Source organism: Pteropus vampyrus, unplaced genomic scaffold (assembly GCF_000151845.1).
Source record: "Pteropus vampyrus isolate Shadow unplaced genomic scaffold, Pvam_2.0 Scaffold3, whole genome shotgun sequence".
Taxonomy (NCBI): domain Eukaryota; kingdom Metazoa; phylum Chordata; class Mammalia; order Chiroptera; family Pteropodidae; genus Pteropus; species Pteropus vampyrus.
This window is the reverse complement of record NW_011888784.1, coordinates 8,302,252-8,308,597: the sequence shown is the minus strand read 5'-3', so window position 1 is coordinate 8,308,597 and position 6,346 is coordinate 8,302,252. Positions and strand designations below refer to the sequence as shown.

General features: G+C 32.6%; 1 non-coding gene across 1 annotated transcript; it reads right to left on the bottom strand.

The window, feature by feature from the left end:
• Positions 1 to 5,414: 5,414 nt before the first annotated feature.
• LOC111741667 lies at positions 5,415 to 5,533 on the bottom strand. Its single transcript, XR_002781056.1, has one exon. It is a non-coding gene; the product is annotated as a 5S ribosomal RNA (ribosomal RNA).
• Between the last annotated feature and the right edge of the window lie 813 nt (positions 5,534 to 6,346).

The window sequence follows — 6,346 nt, the reverse complement described above, 5'->3', positions numbered from 1 at the left end:
TATATTATTTTCTGTATTTTAAAGTTTTAAATAAATAATGTTATATTCTAACATATGCAACTTATCTTTTCCTTTAAATAACTAACTTTTAGATTTATCCATGTTGACACAAATCAATCTACTTCTTTCATTTTCCCTGATGTAGAGTACTCTATTGCCATACATAGCCACAATTGATTTTTGCTATCACAAACACTGCTAAAATGAACATTCTGTTCATATAACTACTTGTATACCTTTGCAAGGATTATCTTGGGGTATTTACCTAGAAGTGAAATTTTTCAACCATAGGGCATTTTCATGTTCATCTTCACTAGATATAGCCAAACTGCTTTCTGGAGTAACTAGGAGAGCTCAAAATGTGGGAGAGCCCCTGTTTTGCAGTACTTTTTGACCAATGTCTAGAATTGATTGATTCTGTTATTTTTGTTTTGTTGCTAATCTGATAGTATGAAGCATATTTCATTGTCATTTTGATTTCTCTGCATACTAGTGAGGATGAATATCTTTTCAAATGTATATTAGCCTTTTAGATTCTTTCTTTTGTGAATTGCCAGCTCATATCCTTTGGCCCCTTTTTTTCTATTAGAACATGATTTTTGTTTTTACTGATTTGTAAACACTCTTTATACATTCAAGATACCAAGCTGTAGATCATTATAACATAGAGATGATGCCAATGAATTTAAATGTTTTAGCAGCAGTCCAAGGTCACTGATAGTTATACACATGACACTTACTCTCAACCCTCTTTCTCCTACACTATGTTGCCTTCCAAATAATCAAGCTAAAGAAAAGGATTTTTAATACATTTCCATTTCTGATACTTCGCCCAATTTTATTAGATGTTAAGTTCATGAAGAAAGTAATTTTTCTTCCATGTAAAATTGTAGTTGGTTTGTATTAATGGGTTTGTGAGGATGACATTAAGATGAGAAAGAAAATCCGACACCTCTTTCAGACAGACAGCCTCTGGATTTGGAGGCTTCTTAAGAATTTAAAATAGCAACGAAGTCTATCAACAGATTATTTTTCTGCAGTGAATGCAGCTCCTGCAGTGTCACACAAATAATTAATTTATGGTGAATGTAAATAGAAGTAATTAAACTATCTGTGGGCTTGCTCAACCATGTTTTGCTGAATGTATCAGAGAAACTCTAACATCTTATTTATTTAATGTATAATTATGACAGTGTTCCCACTAAAATACCTGTGCTTCTTGACATCATCTGGAAAGCAAACACATAACATATTAAATGTGAGTTAGCAGAAGTTTGATTCTAAGTACCAAGGAGGTAGAACTCTCCTTGTCCATCTCTTTCCTGGCATAGAATTTTGCTATGTTTGTAAAATAACATGGTTCACCTGTTGCTTTAAAGATTTTGAAGCATTGTCATAGGGATAAATGATATTCTTTGTTCTCTGAACAATTCATAGAGACACAGGGAACTCAGAAGAATGAGTAGCATTATCTGGTTTTGCCCTTAGGCAGAAAATAGATGCAAGGGCTTGTTCCAGGGTGTTCCCTCCCTCTCATTTCTTCAGAGTCTCACATGGACTTTAATTTATTGTTCTTATTCATCCCTAAAGGTCTGTGATGTCCTGAGCAGCATGCACACTCATAGGTTGGGTACAAAAACTATGTGGCAGAATATCATGAATTGTCATTGACATAGGAAAGGAAGGGCCGGAGAGAGGAAGTTTTGAAAAGCAATAAAGAACATTGCCTGTACGGTTCCATCTTTTGTGTCACTCTACACACAATTAGTAGCTTAATAATTTCAATAAAATTGAACATTCTTACGGTTTTAAACATATCCATAAGTATATCTTATATATTTATTAAAAACTATACAAAAATGAATATATTCTCTAGGTCAACAAAATAAACAGGGCAAATGGTAAACTTTCTCTGAATTTATCCACATAGTTTTGTTTATTTGTTTATTTTGTTTTTATTTTTGTTGTTACAACAATGAGTAGCAAAGCATACTCACTGCTAACGATGAGTTTATCTAAATAGCTAAAACCAAACCAACGAACTTCTACCTCAAACTTATAACTCTTCTTATTTCTTTGGTCCTGCCAATCACTTCTACTATTCTTGATCATCTAGTCTTAAAAGAAAACGTATTTATTAGCAAATCATTTGTCTTAACTTTCTTATACCAGATCAAGTGAAACTTTTCCTTAGAATAACTGTAGTAGGAGTCCAAATTTACTCACACTGGTATTTGGATGTATGAAGAAAATATAGCCAATTGCCCAGTACAGTTCAATGAAAAACAAAAATTCCCTACTGCTCCAATGGTACCATTGTTATCACAAGTTACTTAACTGCATATATATTGGTCTATTTCTGAACTGTCTATTCAGTTACATTGGTCAGCTTGTCTATCTTTGAACCAATACTATACGTTCTTATTTAATATTTTTTTACAATAGGTCTTCTATTTAGCGTTACATGTCCTTCAGATTTGTTCTTCAATATTGCCTAGAATATCCTTGACCTTTTGCATTTCCAAAATAAATTTAGAATTAACTAGTTAAATTTAGAAGAAAAAAGAAAAAAGCTTAGATTTTAATTGGGATTGGTTAAATTTATAGATTAATTTTGGGAAAATTAACATCTTTATAATATTAAGTATTCCAATATTTGAGTATAATACATCCCTCTATTTATTTATTTTTTATTTCTCCAAAAATATTCTGCAGGTTTCATTGTAGAGGTCTTCACATTTTCATTAGATATTCAGATATGATACAATTTAGATTATACAGAGATCACTCAGTGACCAGATAAAGAAAAATTTGGAGAATAACAGAGAGAGAAGTGATCAAAAGCAGGTATATAGGCTAAAGAAATATAGACATAAAATAAACTTGCTTTGGTGGCCAGATGTGAGGAATAAAAAAATCAAAGGAGTCCATAAGGGCTCCAAAATTTTGGTGTGAATTAAATTCTGTAGATAGGTTATGTTTGATGCAATTGTTGAACGTCCAGGTGATAATTTCCAATTAGGGCATTTGTACAAAAATCTGGTTGTATAAAGAGGTCATTTAACTTGTAAACTTTATGAGATCAGTGAGTTTATCTTGTTGACAGTGATATTTCCGGATTCTAGTGTGTGACACATATAAAATCTTCAATAAGCACTTGATGAATGGAGAAAGACAGCAAGAAAGAAGAAAAGAATGAAAGAAGGAAGGAAAGAAGGGAGGGAGGGAAAGAGGAAGGGAGGGAGGGAGGGAGGGAGGGAGGGAGTAAAAAGAGATAGAGACTTAGGAGAGGGTAGGAAAGAAAATAAAAATAAAAGAGAAAAAGAACTCAGAATATCTCAAGAAAGACAGATCCTTTTCTGGTAATATAAGTTATTTTTTCTTAAATAGTTTTATCCTCACTGCTCTGATCACATTGTTCATCTCATTTTCATCTGAGATGTTTAATATGAACATAATGGAAAAGGGAAATTTAGATGTCTTTATTATTGTAAAAATCCTAATAAAAGGGAAATGTGATCATTCGATGAATATTTATTTGTTCAGATTAGTAAGTATAATGATAGTAATTTTTACATTGCAATAAAACAAGGAATGGGAATGGTTATAGCTTTTATAGCCTACGTTATTTCACTTGATTCAGACCTTTTCACATATTGCATTTAAGAAACAATTACTGTACTATCAGTTTGTCATTTTATTAAGGTAAAATCATCTTAATACTATGACAGTTAAATGCAAATTTCAAGGTTGGAAATCACAAATTTAAATGAGTCTATATCCTGAAAGTTGTAGGAGTTCAATTGTTTTCTACTAAATAAATGTATTTTTGAGCTTTCTTTACTGAAGTAGGAAACTAAGAATAGATTATAAAAAGTTTCTATGTCAGCCTCTCACCTTCAAGCAAAATAAACTCTATTTCACTGCAGAAAGGTAAAACCCTACTCTATTCTATGCTTCTATAACATCGATTTTTTCTCTTGATTATAAATCCATGAATACCAGAATTTAAGTATTTGGCAGACTTTTTGTTCATGTGAGTTGCTGAGTCCATGATCTTGACATGCAACATTTTCCCAAGCCAATGACAGAATAGAGAGGTCAGCAGGGCACACAAGGTAAGGATGGAGATCTGAGTAAGTCAGGAATCATGACAAAGTCAAACACAGCTGTGGCTAAAAGTGATTGTTATGGAAATTTTTGCTCTAATTCTATCTCATTCTAAGTAACATGGACTGTATGATAAAGTGACCATAATGAGAAAGTCAAAGAAAGTATATCATTTTAACATGATAGCCATTTTAGAAAGATAGACTCCAAAACTAGAGATTTAGACTGAATCAATGCCATTATATTTTAAAAGGAAACCTAAGAAAGATGGAGTAAATTAAGGTTCAAAAATATGTTATGTAATAGAGTCTCTCCTAAAGTTGTTATATGGGTTATCAGATTTTTTTCTTTTTCATTTAGTCCTCACAGTGTGATATTATCTTTGTATTAATTTCCTAGGCCTGCTATAACAAATTACTACAAATGTGGTGGCTTAAAACGATAGACATTAATTCTCTCACAGTTCTGGAGATAAAAAGTTCAAAGTCAAGGTATCAGCTAGGACACAATCCTCCCAAAGACTCTAAAGAATCTTTGTCGCTTCTAGCTTCTGGTGGCTCCTGGTGTACTTTGATTTAGGTCTGTCTGCTCTGTCTTCACATGGCATTATTCTCCATGTCTGTTTCTCCTTCTCTTTTCTTGTAAGGACTTGTCATTGAATTTAGGGCCTACCCTCATCCAAGATGATCTTATCAGAAAAGCCTATAATTAATTACATCTGCAAAGACCTTTTTATACCCAAATAAGATCACATTTACAGATTCTGGGAGTTAGGACATAGAGATACTTTAGGGAGTCAACCCAATACAATCTTCGTTGTTATAGGTGAGGAAAATGCACCATGGCTTTTCAAGAACACATCATAATGGAGAGGAATTTAGATCCTAGCCTGTTGGAGACCAAAAACTGCAGAATCATCCTACAAGTCCCAAATTGCAAATTGTAATTGTGATTGTGATGACATATGCACTCTACGAAGAAGACAAAAGTGTACTTCTCAGAAGATTTTAATGAGCAAAAACATTAAAGTATCATATAAAATATAAATAAACAAAACTAACAGTATATTATAGAGTGGTTAAAATCATGTCCTGCAAAAAAAAAAAAAAAATGCCAAGAAAAACAGAGTAAGCTTTGGAGGTATACAAAGAATAAAAAAGGTAAGCACTGTGTCCTCGGACACAAGGAAGTATTGTTAATAGAGTATATAAAAAAGAAAACCTTGACTCTTATTTGTCTTTTAGATATTCTGTCCAGAATAAGTATCTTTGAACTGAAAGTGGAAGAAGAAACTTTTTTTTTTACACCTATAGCACCCAGAATTCCTAGGTGGTCTCCCATCCAGGTACTAACCAGGCCCAACCCTGCTTAGCTTCCGAGATCAGATGAGATCGGGCGTGTTCAGGTTGGCATGGCCATAGATGGAAGAAGAAACTTTTGAGAGAAGGATTGAAGCCTAAAATGATTGAGGAGTTTGAAAGTTTTTCAAGCAATTTCAAATTTCTTCACATAGGTGAATTATAGCTAAATATCTGATTTAACTTCTAGCTGGTAAAATCACTAATCTACTTTGGTCAAGTTAAAAAACGATGAACAGAGTTCTGCTGGAAGGAAAACAACTTTCTATATATGCATTTTTTTTTTAAAGGGAGAGGAACATTCCAAGTTACACACTGTCTAACTTTACCTCAGCCTCTGGGAATATTTGAGCAAAAATTATTAAAGGATTGTTAATAAGAATATAGAAGAACAAAAAGTGGTCATTACAAACCGTAATGAAATAAAGATTATTGTGATTTTTTTAAAAGATCTTTTCTGATTGTTACTCTATCTCAGATCTGTGATTGTTATTCTATCACATATTCATCCTAGTACAATATTGCATAAATGCATCTATTATAGAAATAACATTTTTTTTCTGGTTTATTTATTGTTCTAGCTCCCCAACTAGACTCTGAATAGTTTTAGGACAAACTTGTTTCAACCATGTTCTAAGTACCCATGTAACAGCACTGTAACTGCACACAAACTTCATTTCATTTTTTAAATATAGTTTCTTTTTCCTGATTCAAGCTGTTTTGCCCAGATAATGAATGGCATTGCAACTCATTTGCTTTTTCCACGCTCTCTCCCTTTTACTTCTGTATGTCTGCTCCTTTAATCATTAAGTCTGAGGACATAAGATTTATCGAGCCTCAAGTCTATAATCATGGAGACAATAAGTTTTGGTTATACT